The following is a 15,929-nucleotide window of genomic DNA, read 5'->3' as shown; positions in this document are numbered from 1 at the left end:
TTAATTGTTCTTAATCTGATGTTTTAATTATTCTTAGAGAAAGAGTTGAACAATGGTAAGGCTAGAACAGCATGACACCTCACGCAACGTACTTGTATTCTTTAATACCCTTTGCAATTTCAGCATTTGCCTCTCTGTTCCTTTCAATAATCAACAACATCTTATCTTCATTTTCTTCCAGTCTGCAGAAAGGATATCTACCCCGTCCATGGAGCGCTGACTTCTAAAATCAGGAGAGTAACTCTCAGACTTGGGGACAAACTACTTATGAGGACGCTATTCTTCAAACGGAGGTAGTGATTATTTCGAATCCGCTAGTCCAGATGAGACCACGGTAGATTTCGATACCCTCATGACAGCAAGGAATATGGGAACAGTGTGGGAAAATGCCTTTAATGTCGCTGATCAATCATGATCTCGTTCCACTATGCATCTATCTCAAAGGGATGAAAGCATTACTCCTGCTCTTATGTCCCTATATTCTTCCAGAGAATACGAGTTCTGAAGTCCTATTTGTTAGTTTTCTACATTGCTCTCTGAGTTCTGGACTTCACGAACACGGCCCTTGTTTGGCTGATCTCCTTCTGATCCATGCAAATTGTTCGCCCTCCATTCCTGAGGGGGCTCTGCACTAACGGTTTACAACCTTTACTCTGGCACACAAAGGCATTACGCTGTATTTCATTGACTTATACAGCCCTGGACTGACCTGCCTATTACCCTACCTATCATCACTGTAAAGCTGAGTGTCCTGCCTATTGTCCTATCGATCCCACTGTATACCTGAACCTGTCTTAATGGGATACGCACGGTCTGGCTGCAGTCCCCAGAGGAACCATCATTCTGAACAGTATTCAAAATGGAATCCTCTTTATAAAATTTGGTGTTCTCAAGAAACTCCTGAATCACCCATCAGTATCTTCATCCTGACAATTTCATGGTCACCAATTCCCTCTATCCTTGCACGCTCGCAAGCTAAAGTTGTTATTATCTACAGATGTGCTGCCTATTAATCGTTCAACATCACAAATGCATAGCAGTGACGCCAGCTGCTGTTCTAGTTCCAAAAGACTAAGCTCAGACTCCTGCAACTAACGATGCTGCCTGCGAAAATGATTGTCCAGAGCATGGGAAGCATCCTGGAGTTCCCACATAACACATGGTGTGCTCTCCAGATTCGTGAGTGGCCTAAGTATTCCTCAATCAGTTAGTAACCTTGCTACTGGTCATAAATATTCTAATATTTGCATATACTTAATACTAGTCATAAATATCACCACTATGAAGAAGTTTTTCTAATGCTGATAAACATTACGACTGCTGATAAAATTTCACCACGATCAATAAATATGACTACTATTCATAAAACTTATTAATGCTGATAGATCAATTCATAAAATATTCATCTCGTTAGCAGCAACATCGTTATATATTAGAAAATAAAGGTTTAGCAGTTACTCACTTGATTCTACAGTATTAATATTTCATATATCTATTTCAATTCACGCAGTTAGTTATTTATACTCAGAAAATAAGTGAAAATGCTCGCCAATCAATGAATACCTCTGATGCCTTTTTTTTCAAATGCCTGCTTTCTTCCAAGAGCTGCTAACTCCACTTCAGTCTCTCAGGAAAATAGCTGGTGATATTTGGTAACCTCCAAAGAGCAAAATTACTACCTCTGGTGTTCAAAGCAAATTGTAATAATCTTCCCATTACCTGGCTTAGGAAATTCAGCTGTGAAATCAAGAAACATACCTTCGGGCGAGGGTATAAAATATTTAGAAAGCCGCAAAGTTTGCCCGCACACCCCACTCTAAACAAAAATCTATAGGAACTAGGGGTTCATTGAAATTCCGAAAATTGGAATTCAGTTGACCTTCATATGTAACATCACGAAGGATTACCAAAATGTAAGCCGAACGGACTGGGTTAAGCTATACAGATCTATTTTAACAGGCTTGAAAGACTTCAAGTTTTTTTTTCCGACTCCTACGTCCCTAATGCTGAATCCCAATGGCAGATTTTCAGTTTAGGGTGTTGCACCACTCAAGCACAATATCTTGCAAAAAATTTCAATTCCAAAGAATGTGCAGTGAAATCGGTAAGGCAGTGGCGTGGGTGATCGATTCTATATTCCAGCGTTAAGACTTGAAGCACAGCGCAGAAAGAAAAGCTTAAGGAACTCTTCGCCGCGGACTGCGACCCGTCTTCCCATCTGAAAAGAACAACTGAGAAGACTCAGCTCGTTTGCAATTCAGCTGAGCTGAGCTGGCTGAGGAGAATTAGGAGTCTCAAGGTATTGGGGTGAATAACGGCCCCTCTGATCTATTATGCTCCAAGCAATTGGCAATGATGACATTCTACTGAGTGAAGTTAAATTGAGATCTTGATAATTAAAGGTAGAATTCGGGCGATGTGTATTTTGTGTAAGATCAGCGAGAGCATGATGGAAGCTTCCTTTGCATCGGTACTCATTCAGGTCAATTGAGACCGATAGGGTAGCAACATAAAAAACGGTACTATGAAGTGTCCCTCTGGTAAAAAAAAACAAACGAAGTCAACACCTGCCGCAATAGGTCTTATTGCGGTGGTGTCCATGGCAGCAGTTGTTTTAAACATTGTAGCAGTAACACAATCAAGCAGTTAGGCAACTTTTTCGTCAATCTACTGAGAGATTTCAGATGTTATTCGGATATGGAGCAGAGAGGAGTTGACGCATTGGTGTGCGTAACGTGACATTGTAAATAGGCTTTTTCTTAAGATTTGTAACAACTTCCTATTCTGTGTTTTCAGAAATAGAGAAACTCAACACAGATTGCAAGGATCTAAGTGAGAATTATATTTGAATTACTCGGTCGTTTCAATCCTTCAGTTGATAAAGAAGGGTAGGAAAAACTATGAAGCTGGGCTAGCGCTTAATATAAAACAGGATAGCAAGAGTTTTTATAAATATATAAAAAGGAAGAGGCTGGCTAGGATGAACGTTGGACCCTTAGAGGATGAGAGGGGGGACTTAGTGGTAGGGGATGGGGAAATGGCTGAGGTCTTGAATAACTTTTTTGTTTCGGTCTTCACGGAGGAAGACGTGAATAATTTGCCGGGTGTTAGCAATGGAAAGGTGGTAGGACTGCAGGGTCTCAATGACATTATTGTTACTAGAGAGACGGTGCTCGACAGACTGGAGGGACTGATTGTGGACAAGTCCCCAGGACCGGATGGAATGCATCCGAGGGTTCTGAAAGAAATGGCGGAGGTCATAGTGGATGCCTTGGTAGTTATTCTCCAAACGTCGCTGGATTCCGAGGAAGTGCCGGAAGATTGGAAAGCGGCTAATGTTACGCCGTTGTTTAAGAAGGGTGGCAGGCAAAAGGCAGGGAATTATAGGACGGTTAGTTTAACTTCTGTTGTAGGTAAAATGTTAGAATCCGTCATCAAGGAGGAAATAGCGAGGCATCTTGAGGGGAATTGCTTGATAGAGCAGACGCAGCACGGTTTCGTTAAGGGGAAGTCGTGTCTGACAAATTTATTGGAGCTCTATGAGGATGTGTCTAGGGCGGTGGATAGAGGAGAGCCGGTGGATGTGGTCTTTCTTGATTTTCAGAAGGCGTTTGACAAGGTACCTCACAAGAGGTTATTGCAGAAGGTAAGGGGGCATGGAGTTGGGGGTAGGGTATTAGCGTGGATAGAGGATTGGTTGTCAAATAGGAGGCAGAGACTGGGGGTTAATGGGTGCTACTCGGATTGGCGGTTGGTGACTAGTGGAGTGCCCCAGGGGTCGGTGCTGGGGCCTCAGCTATTTACCATTTATATAGATGATCTGGAGGGGGGAACGAGTGTATGGTGTCGAAATTTGCTGATGACACCAAGATTGGTGGAACGGCAAATTGCGCGGAGGGTGTGGAGAGTCTGCAGAAGGATCTAGATAGGCTGGGCGAATGGGCCAGGAACTGGCAAATGGAATTTAATGTTGGCAAGTGTGAGGTGGTCCACTTTGGTAGGAATAATGGTAGGAAGGACTATTACTTACGGGGCGAAAAACTGTAGCAGGCGACGGTGCAGAGGGACCTCGGGGTCCTTGTGCATGAGTCGCAAAAACCCAGCCTGCAGGTGCAGCAGGTGGTCAGGAAGGCTAATGGGATGCTGGCCTTCATAGCGAGGGGGATTGAATATAAAAGTAGGGAGGTCTTGCTGCGGCTGTATAGGGCATTGGTGAAGCCGCAGCTGGAGTACTGTGTGCAGTTTTGGTCGCCGTACTTACGCAAGGATATTTTGGCCTTGGAGGGAGTGCAGAGGAGGTTTACTCGGCTGATACCGGAGTTGAGGGGGTTGAACTATGAGGAGAGACTGAATAAACTAGGCTTGTACTCGTTAGAGTTTAGAAGAATGAGGGGAGATCTCATTGAGATGTATAAGATGATGAATGGGATGGATAGGATAGAGGTGGAGAGGCTCTTCCGGCTCAGAAAGGACAGTAGGACTAGGGGGCACAGCCTCAAGATAAAGGTGGGGGGCGGTTTAGAACGGAGTTGAGGAGGAACTTCTTCACTCAAAGGGTGGCGAATCTCTGGAATTCTGAGGTGGTGGAAGCTGCCTCGCTAAATATTTTTAAGACGCGGGTTGATGGTTTTTTGATAAGCGAGGGGATTAAGGGTTATGGGGAGAGGGCGGGAATGTGGAACTGAGCCACGACAGATCAGCCATGATCTTATTGAATGGCGGGGCAGGCTCGAAGGGCTGGATGGCCTACTCCTGCTCCTATTTCTTATGTTATGTTCATTAGAAGAATCAAAAGATGGTTCTGCAGCTTCCATCTATTATAAGTACTCTGATGTGGGCTGAGCTCCGTTATCGGCACAACCGTCTGAGTGAGTGAATGTGAGTTCCGCACTCGGCTGGCATGCGAGTGCACCGCTGAATGAATATTGCATTGCGGAGGATGCCCTCAATCGTTTCAGACCACCACCATCTGCATAACCCCACGTATTTATGATGGCTAATCCACCTAATCTATACATTTTCGGACACTTCGGCCAATTTATCACGGCCAATCCAACCAACCTGCACAACTTTAGACGAAAAACGAATCAGGAAGTTCCTTGCGTTGCGGAATTGCAACCCGTTCTTGGTTGCGTTATTCAATGATGGGGTGGCAAAGTTTATTCTCCAGGTTACTTGGGCAAGACCAAAGGTACTTTCCCCCAGATACAGCAACGGCAGACCTCTACTCGTAACGCAGCAAGCCAACATAGATGTTGCAGAATCATTCCGCACCCTTGGGGTCATACACAGAACCTGGGATTGCAGTGGCAAAAGCGTTTCCATATTGTTTTCCACTCTACCGCAGTCTGCCTCCTGATCTTCGGATCGCCTTGAGGAAGAGCAGATGGGTATGTGAAAACGCAGATGCTGAAGCTGGAATTGGCGCATTGGTTTGCGTAACGTGACACTGTAAGTGGCAGATTGCTTCTACCTCATTTTGATAAGGAGGGGCTCCAGCTTGCCCAATGCACTGTTGGCGGTCACATGGTCACCCCAATGTTGCCAGTTTCCACGTGCGTGCCGTTAAACAAAACCTCTGCAACAACCTTACGAACAGACAATGGATTGTGTGTGTGTGCGTGTGTGCGTACTGTGGTCAGTAACATTATTGAAACGTACCCACAGGAATAAAAGAGACTCAGATAGCCTGAGTAAATTCCAGTAAATATGGCAGAGTGTGGACGTTAGCCATCCGGGGTTGCAACAGCAAACACTCGATCTGGCAGGTTAGCAGGATGGATGATCCATTGCGGACGGCGAGGTCGCATCGTAGTCACAGTACAGGGAGCGAGTGGCCTGCGAACTGTTTCTCCTGCGTCTTCAGGTGTATAGATGTCAAACTGAACTGGACTCATCCTGTAAACTACAGTCTGACCCTTACCCAAATTTGCTGATAATCAAGAGTAGGCTGATGAGTCGGTAATTTTCCTGATTCGATTCTGCCTGTTTTTTTTGCGGGCCAAAAAAACCTGGGTAATTTTCCACATTGCCGAGCGGATGTCAGGTCTAGAACTATTTGACTAGCTTGGCTGGGGCGCGGCAAATTTTTGAACGCAAGATTTCAGTACTATAACCAGAATTTTGTCAGGGTCCATTGCAGTATGTAACGTGTTCAACCGTTTCCTCATATCACATGAAGTAACTTGAATTAGCTGAAGGCTCTGTGATGCTGCGGTCTCACTCGATGGTAGAGACCAATCATTCTCCCGGGACTTTCGTGTATAGTTCTTGAGCTTTGTTTTTGTACCTATTTACATGGCTTACCCATCATTGGTGAAAGGGGTGTTTATAGAGCCTTCTCTGCCCATTATTTTCGAACGTGTCCATCTCACTCATAAGGGGACGTACAGAACTTGGATCATGTTAGATATAGCCATGGACCCTTGCAACATTTTGGTAATAATACTGAAGTCCTGCGCTCCAGGTGTATCAGAGTGGCATGGTGGCACAGTGTTTAGCAATGATCCTTCATAGCGTGAGGGGCACGGGTTCGATTCCCGGCTTGGGTCACTGTCTGTGTGAAGTTTGCACGTTCTCCTCGTGTCTGCGCGGGTTTTCTCCGGGTGCTCCCGTTTCCTCCCACATGAAAGACGTACTGGTTAGATGCATTGACCCGAACCGTGGCGACTAGGGGAATTTCACAGTAATTTCATTGCAATTTTAATGTCAGCCTTACTTGTGACCAAATAAGTAAACTTTGTTTATCAGCTTGGGGATAAAAGCGGCAGTTTGTGTAAATCAGAGCGAAATTCTCCATGAAACTCAAGGGATGCCGAGTGAATGTTAAGCGACATTGCGAACAACTTTTGACAATTTGCATATAAACAGCAGATTGTTGTTTTTACAGCTGAGAGAGTGAAAACTAAGAACCAAGGTAACTTCTTCAGCGTTGTTTACATCTTGTCATTGGCGGAAGTAACTCAGCTCGTAAATGATTATGAATCACATAAATTAATTTGGCATAATTCCACGTGATCCATCGTCTTATCAACAAGAATGACTTCATACACTAATATAGACAGTTACATGCCGCTTGTCAAGTATTGCTTTAATTCAATTCTGAGATTTAGTATTCAATATCCGCTAATTACATTTAGGAACAAAGGAATAAGCCATTCGATCCCTCCAGCCTGCTTCACCATCGAACTCGATCATGGCCAATCTTCTATTTCAGCACCATCCTCCCGACTATACTCCAGTTCCTTAATGCCAATGGCACCTGGACATATATTGACCTCCGCTTTGAACACCCACAACGGCTGAACTTCTGCAGTTCTCTGGGGCAGAAAATTCAAAAAGGTTCAGCACCTCGTGAGTGACAAAGCTTCTCCTCACCTCCAACCTACATAGCCTTCCTTTTGTTCTGAATTTGTGTCCTTCCTGCAACTAGCCCGTCACACATGTACGGATCCTTCACACTCCAATGAGATTTCTTCTCATTTTTCTAAACCCCAGAAAACACAGGCCCAGTCTCTCCAGTCTTCCCTCGTAGGACAACCTTGTCATCGCCGGAATTACATTGGTGAACTTTTAAATCAAAGTTTTTCAGTTCATAAAACATGCTCCAAAAAAGAAAACATTTTTTTTGCCCTGAAGCAACTGGATTTAATCTTTCAGGAATCTCTTTCGACTTATCAACTCTACCAACATTTTTTTCTACACTTTCGACACCTAGACAATGCCTCCATTTAATATTCCCTGCCATAGTAAGCATAATCCCAGTTGTTATAGTCTCCACACACAGATGGAACCTGTCATTTTTGAGAAATCTGTCCATCAATTTCTGAGCCTTGACAACTGTCCTCTTGTTTGAATTAGCAATGGGCTAGCGATCTGTAACGTCAGTCGAGATGGCTCAGCCTCTTCATTTTGTTCATAATTGGTGTGCAATTTATCTCGCAGTTTTGGTCATGAATAGATGACGTTGTTTGGACTTCTATCTGCACTGACCACTGCGCCTCACTGCGGCAGCGTTTGACGCTGACAGACATTGTTGCGTTCAAAGATGATTGCAAATCTGTGCGTTTGTTGAAACTTGTAAAAGTTACGAAAAAGCAACTTCATCAGTTGGAACCGTAACGTAAGTTCAACTGACTGACAGAATGAAACATACGCAAAACCAGCCTAATAGAGTCACCGTCGCATAGAGCAAAGAGAAGGGCCCTTTGGCTCATCGCATCGGCGCTGACCATATACAAACCACCTAACTATCCCAATCCAGTTTTCCAACACTTGGTCTATCGCCTTAGAAACCACAGAATCCCTACAGTGCAGATACATGTTCCGACAATAGTCCCACGCAGACTCTATCCCCGTGCACATTCCTAGTCCCCCTGACCAAACCCTAAGGGGCAAATTAGTATGGCCAGTCAACTTAACCTCATATCTTGGACTATGGGAGGAAACCAGACAACTTGGAGGAAGTCCACAAAGATACATGGAGAATGCACAAACTCCACACGGACAATGACCTGAGGATGGAAATAAACCCGGGTCCCTGGTGCTGTGAGGCAGCACTGATAACCACTGTGCCACCGATCTGTTTTGTACACCTTGGCATTGCGAGTGCACATCTAAATACTTCTTAAATATTATGTGTGGCTTTGCCTCCAACACTCTTTCAGTCAGACACCCACCAATTTCTAGGAGAATACATTCTTCCTCACATTCCCTGCAAATCTTCCGCCACTTTCCTTAAGCCTATGACCCTACTCATTGATCCCTCCATCAAGGAGAACAGTTTCATCATATCTACTCTGTCTTCATCTGTCATAATTTTACATATCTCAATTATGGCCCCCTTCAGTCTCTTGTGCTCCAAGGGTGCAACCCCTGTCTATCTAATCTTTCTTTATAACTAAAACACTTCAGCCCAGGCAAGGTGCTGGCAATTGTCCTCAGCATTTGTTTTTCAATGTCATTATATCGGTCCTATGGATAACAAAACTGCACACAATAACCTACTGTGGCCTAAGCAACCCTTTATATAGTTGCAATTAGTAAGACTGGCAATCTTATATTCCCGCAGTTGGATGCCAGATAGGTTGCATAACTGCCACATTTCTGACTCACACACTTTGCTCTGAATTCCATTATGAGTTTGCATCACATGCTAACGACAAGCAGACATAGCAGATTATGATGGTACTGGATATGGCACAGGGAGGAAATGAAGGCTGGCTCTGTGGGGAGAGGGGAGGGGGAAAAATTGATAAGGGAGATGTGGAGCAACTTCTGTAATGCAGGGAGCGTTTGGTTTTAGGAAGGCACATTCCTGGGAATATAATGAAATGGGAATCTTCAGAAAGAGAATATGAGAGTTGTTTGTGGAGAATAAAATCACAATGCAACTGACAAAAGATGAAACAGAGGAAATGGGGATTATCGCAAAACATTGGCTCAGGGAGGAAGTGGAGAATTCCATTCAGAAATGGATGCAGCTCGTATTGACATATTAATATTTTGCATATACTAATTAATGCAATCGCCTCCCCTTTTTTGTCTCATTAATACATGCAGACATTGTTCTGAATTAACAAGATATATCTCCTTGCTGCATTCTCTTAGCAGCGCTCCATGACCAGAACTGACTTGTCTACCAGTCCATTTTTGCTGCCGAAAAAGAGGTGTTGTCAAATTTTCTAATCTCGCACCCATCAGGACTGAGCAATTTGTAAATTGAAACGTTGTCAGCTGGCGGGTCAATATCACGTAAATGGTTCAGATGTCGTGGATGAAATGAATTATCTGAACACAATCAATGGCGGCTGGTGGAATATAATGAATTGATTCAGAGAAATTATCTCCAGTCAGAGCAGGCTATTCAACCCATTTGTTTGCATCGACTCTCTGATAAAGTAATTTCACCAGGTTCTCTCCACCGCCCTATCTGCGTAACCCCATGGTTAATCCATCTAAGCTACATATTTTGGGACACCAAGGGACAATTTAGCATGACTAATCCACCCGCCTTGCAGATCTTTGGACTATCTGTGAAAACCTGAGAAAATGGCTTGTAAAGGATCTTCGCGTTGGAAGTGTTGGAATTGTAAGCGATGTACTTTGGCCAATTAATGTACTTTCCGTGGGGAAAGTGAACATCAAATTTTGACATCAAAAGGCCAATAGAGCAATGATGTATAATAAGGGGAAACAATCCGGATATAAACAAGCAATGAATCGTTGCTTGGCAGAAACACACAGAACAGTAGGACGTCATTCCAATCATTGTGCCTGAATAGGCTCACTGAAAGAGCTGTACAATTGTGTTGTTTCCTTCCACTACCGACTTTCTTCGCATCAATTAAAGTTCTTGGCAAACTGGTATTATTTTCTTTCAATCTTACTATTGCATTTACATCTAACAATGTTCAGGCAGCGTTTTGCACATCATAATAACTCCTATCTGAAAATGAGATGTATTCATTCACATCACGAATGTTTAAATTGCTGTTTCTTCCATTTAACCTTATAAGTGGCTAGCCATGATTGCAGTTAGAAGAATACCACTTAGCTTACTCCATCAAACAACATTCATGATTTTGCCGTTCGCGATTAAGCTTCCCATTCATTTGTCCAGACAGTAACATTGACGCTTCCCGCTGAGTTCAAATGTAACACCAGTTCAGAGCACAACCAATATTGACTTTCCTATAGAGTACTAATGGAGCGCTGTGTGATTGCGGGAGTTGTCTTTTGAATGAGGCATTTAAAAAAATATATCACAACAGTGCTTCAAACATGAAGGGAAGGCAACTTGTATTTCTATACTACATTTGGCCATTGACAACGGAACAGATTTTTAAAATCTAGTAACTATGGCAATTATGTCTCTGTAAGATCAGTCGATCATAGAATACCAACAATACAGAAGATTCTATTCAGCTCATTGACTCCGCATCAACCCTCTGAGAATCTTATGCAAACATCCCCCCGCGCCCCCACCCCCTCTCCCCAATCCCCATAACCCCACGTATTTAGCATGGCTAATACCATCGAACCGAGACATTTTAGGAGATTAATGGGTAATTTAGCAAGTCCAATCCACCTAAACTGCATATCTTTGGACTAGGGAAGGGAAGCGGAGGACTGGAGGAAACTCACGCAGATACAGGAAAAACATGAAAACTTCATCCAGGCAATCAAACATGGCTGGAGGAATTGAGTACGTGTCCCTAGAGCTGTGAGGCAGCAGTGCTAACTACTGTGAAGACTGTTTGCTAACTGGCTGCTGAATATATTGCATTATAAGAGAGACTGCACATCAAATATAAGCCATCTTTACCGAGTCGCGATTCCATGTGTGCACGGAGAGCACATTATAAATGTGATTCTTTCATTTGGATCATTCTGCTCATCTCTCCCAATCTATCTATGCAACTGGTGCCCCCATCTATGGTGCAATTCGAGTATATCATCTATACATCCATTTTGAGCCAATTACTGAAGTGATGCCCTCGTTGGACAGGCCTAAATATCACAATTCATTTGGAAGCATGGTCTTTCTGAATAAATTTAATGAATGTTTTTGCTCCTTTGTTTCAATTTTCAGAAATTGACAAACTGAATGCAACTCTGGAAGACATGGGTAATCGAAAAACATTGGCTCTTCATCATGTAGTTCCAGAATTATTGTATTGATCAAGTACGAGCTGGAGATAGCAATATGACAGTTATGGTTATGGTTATAGATGATTGAGGGATGATTGTTTTTGTTAACTTTGAAATGAGCCTCTACAGTAGACAGAAAATCAAACATTCTTTCAGATGGGGGAGTGTGTACAGCCTGCAAGCTTATGTGAACGATTGAAGTGAATCCTCGAGGACATTACAGCAAGCAAATTACAATGGGAATACAAGGATAATCCGCAACAAAAAAACACAGTTGGCTGAATGAACCCATGCTGCATTCAGGATTCAGAAATTTCCGCCACCCTTGTTCTGACTCAAACCACTTTGTATGCAGTCATGACGGATCTCAGCCATAAAAACTAGAAGTAGGCCCTTCGAGACTGCTCCATCATTCATTTTGGTCATGGTTAAACATTAAGTTCAATATCCTGATCCCACTTTCCCCCATATCCAATATTAATGGTTTAACCATTAGAGCGAAATCCATTTTTTTCTTGAAATCAGACAACGTTCTGACCTCAATTCTGTGATAGTGAACTCCACAGATTAACCACCCTCCCGGTGAAGGGATTTATTCTTACCTTAGTTTGAAAAGCTTTACCCCTTATCCTCAAACTGTGACTTCTAGTTCTGAATGCTCCCACCATTGGAAACATTATTTCTGAATCTACCCTGTCTAACCTTACTAGAAATTTATAAGTTTCTATGAGATTCCCTCTCACTCTCCTGATTTCCAGTGAATATAATCCTTATATGGCGAACCTGTCAACACGGGAATCAGCTTGGTAAATCTACTGCCTCTATAACAAGGACATCTTTCCTCAGATAAGGACGCTAAAACTGCACTATGCTGCAAAGTTGCCCCACCAATGCCGTACAAAATTGTAGCGAACATCCTTGTCTGTATACTCAAATCTTCTCGCTATGAAAGCCAACGTACCATTTCCCTTCTGCACTGCGTGATGTACCTACACACTTATTTTCAGTGACTGATGCACGAGGACACCAAAGTCTCGCTGAGTATTCACCTCTCTCAATTTACACTATTCAAGTAGTAGTCTGTATTTCTGTTGTTGCTACGAAAGTGGATAATCTTACATTTATCCATAAGACCATAAAATCGTAAGATATAGGAGCAGACTCGGCCCATCAAGTCTTCTCCGCCATTTAATCATGGCTGATTTTTTCATCCTCATTTTCCTGTCTTTTCTCCATTATCCCTGACCCCTTATTAATCAAGAACCTACCTATCTTTGTCTTAAATGCACTTAATGACCTGGCCTCCAAAGCCTTCTACAGCAAAGAATTCCACAGATTCAGCGCTCTCTGGCTGAAGAAATTCCTCCTCATCTCTGTTTTAAAGGATCGTTCCTTTAGCCTGAGATTGTGACCTCTGGTTCTAGTTTTCCCTACTAGTAGAAACATCCTCTCCACATCCACTCTATCCTGGCCTCGCAGTGTCCTGTAAGTTTCAGTAAGGTCCCCCCTCATCAGACTAAACTCCAACGAGTACAGACCCAGAGTGCTCAACCATTCCTTATACAACAAGCTCTTCATTCCAGGGATCATTCTTGAGAACCTCCTCTGAACCTTTCCAAGACCAGCACGTGCTTCCTTAGATATGGGGCCCAGAACTGTTCACAATACTCCAAATGGAGTCTGACCAGAAGCTTCTACAACCTCAGAAGTACATCCCTGTTCTTGTATTCTAGTCCTCTCGACATGAACGTTAACATTGCACTTGCCTTCCTAAGTGCCAACTAAACTGCACATTAACCTTAAGAGAATCTTGAACAATGGCTCCCAAGTTCCTTTGTGTTTCTGATTTCGTAAGCAGTTTCCCATTTAGAAAATAGACTGTGCCTCCATTCCTCCTTCCAAAATGCATAACCTCATACTTTTCCACATTATATTCCATCTGCCACGGCTTTGCCCACTTTCATAACCTGTCGAACTCCTTCTGCAGCCCTTGTTCATCTCAATATTACCTGCCCCTCCATATATATTTGCATCATCTACAAACTTAACAACAGTGCTTTCAGTTTCTTCCTCCAAGTCATTAATGTATATTGTGAAAAGTTGAGGCCCCGGCACTGACCGCTGAGGCACACTACTACCGCCTGTCGTCCTGAGAAAGACACCATTATCCCCACTCTCTGCCATCTGCCAGCCAACCAATCCTCTGTCCATGCCAGGATCTTACCCTTAACACCTTGGGCACTTAACATATTTAACAGTCTCCTATGTGACACCTTGTCAAAGGCCTTTTGGAAATCTAAACAAATCACGTCCACTGGCTCTCCTTCATCTAACTTCCTTGCTACTCATTCAAAGAATTCTAACAGATTTGTCAGACATGACCTCCCCTTGATAAAGCCGTGCTGACTCAGTCCTACTTCATCATGCAGTTCCAAGTACTCTGCGATCTCACCTTTAATAATGGACTCTAAAATCTTGCCAATGATCGAAGTCAGGTTAACTGGCCTATAATTTCTGCTGCCTCCCTCTCTTCCTAAACAGTGGTGTTACATTCACTACTTCCCTTTCCTCTCATACGCTCCCTGCCTCCAGTGATTCCTGAAAGCTAACCACCAATGCCTCCAGAATTTCCTCAGCTATCTCTTTTGGAACCCTGAGGTGTATTCCATCCGGTCCAGGTGATTTATCCACCTTTAGACCCTTCAGTTTCCCCAGAATCTTCCCCTTAATGTTGGCCACTATGCTCATCTGTACCCCCTCACTCTCCTGGAGCTCTGGTATCCCACTGGTATCTTCCGCCGTGAAGAATGTTGCAAAATAACTATTCAGTTCCTCTAGCATTGCTTTGTTGCCTACTATTACTTCTCCAGTCTCATTTTCCAGTGACCCAATGGATGCCATCACAATTTTTGCCTCTTCCTTACCTTTCATATATTGAAAAAAACTCTTCTTGCATTATTTTATATTACTAGCTAGCTTACACTCACATTTCATCTTCTCCTCCCTCATTGCTATTTTAGTTGTCCCCTCGCTTTTAAAAGCTCCTCAATCCTCTGGCTTCCTACTAATCCTTGCTCCTTTGTATACTTTTTCTTCTGTTTTTGTGCTGCCCTTGACTTCCCTCATCAACCATGGATGCCTCGTCCTCCCCTTAGCACGCTTCCCCTTCCTTGGGATGAATTTCTGTTGTGCCTCCCGAATAACTCTCAAAAACTCCTACCATTGCTATTCCACTGTCTTCCCTGCTAGGGTCTCTTTCCAATCAACCCTGGCCAGCTCCTTCCTCACGTCTTTGTCTTACTTCTATTTAATTGTAATACCATTACATCTGACTCTAGCTTCTCTCTCTCAAACTGCAGGGTGAATTCTATCATATTATATCACATTATACCGAATCTGCCATGCAAATGTCCACACTCTCAGCCTGTCTAAATCACATTAAAGCATCTCTGCATCCTCCTCACCTTCCCACCCAACTTTGTATCATCTGCAAATTTGGAGATCATACATTCAATTCCATCTTCCAAATCATTAATATACAATATGAACATTTGGGGCCCTAGCACAGATCCCTGCAGAACCCTACTAGTCACTGACTTCCAAATGGAAAGATACCCATTTTTTGCCAGCACTTTGCTTCCTATCTGCTAACCAGCTTTCTACCCATCTCAAGACATTGCCCGCAATTCTATGTGCTTTAACTTTACATAATAGCCTGTTATGTGAGACCCTGTTGAAAGCTTTCTGACAGTCCACATGAACCAAATTCACTGATTCTCCTTGGCGGACTCTACTAGTTATGTCCCCAAAGAATTCCAATAGATTTGTCAAGCATGATTTGCCTTCAATAAATCCATGGTGACTTTAATTATGCCACTGCCTTCCAAATTCTGAGTCAGGAAATTCTTGATAATAGAGCCTTGCAACTTCTACCAACATTAGGCTCACTGGTCTACAGTACACTGTTTTCTCTCTACCTCCCTTTCTGAAGAATGGGCTTACATGAGCTACCTTCTGATCTGTAGGAACCAGCCCCGAGTTCAACGAAGTCCAGGGCCTCTTCTTTATGTACTCTGAGATAAAGCTAATTAGGACCCATGGATTCATATACCTTCAATCCCGTCAATTTCTGCTACTGCTGATTTATTTCAGCTCCTCACTGAAGCTTGTTTCTCTCAGGTTTTCTGGAACATTATTCATGTTTTCCTTTGTGAAGACAGAAACAAAGAACAAATATAATTCATTGGCCATTTCTTTATTCCTCATTATGAATTTAC

The sequence above is a fragment of the Carcharhinus amblyrhynchos genome, chromosome 16, assembly GCF_965287045.1.
Source record: "Carcharhinus amblyrhynchos chromosome 16, sCarAmb.v2.hapA, whole genome shotgun sequence".
Taxonomy (NCBI): domain Eukaryota; kingdom Metazoa; phylum Chordata; class Chondrichthyes; order Carcharhiniformes; family Carcharhinidae; genus Carcharhinus; species Carcharhinus amblyrhynchos.
Note: the sequence above shows the minus strand (reverse complement) of the source record.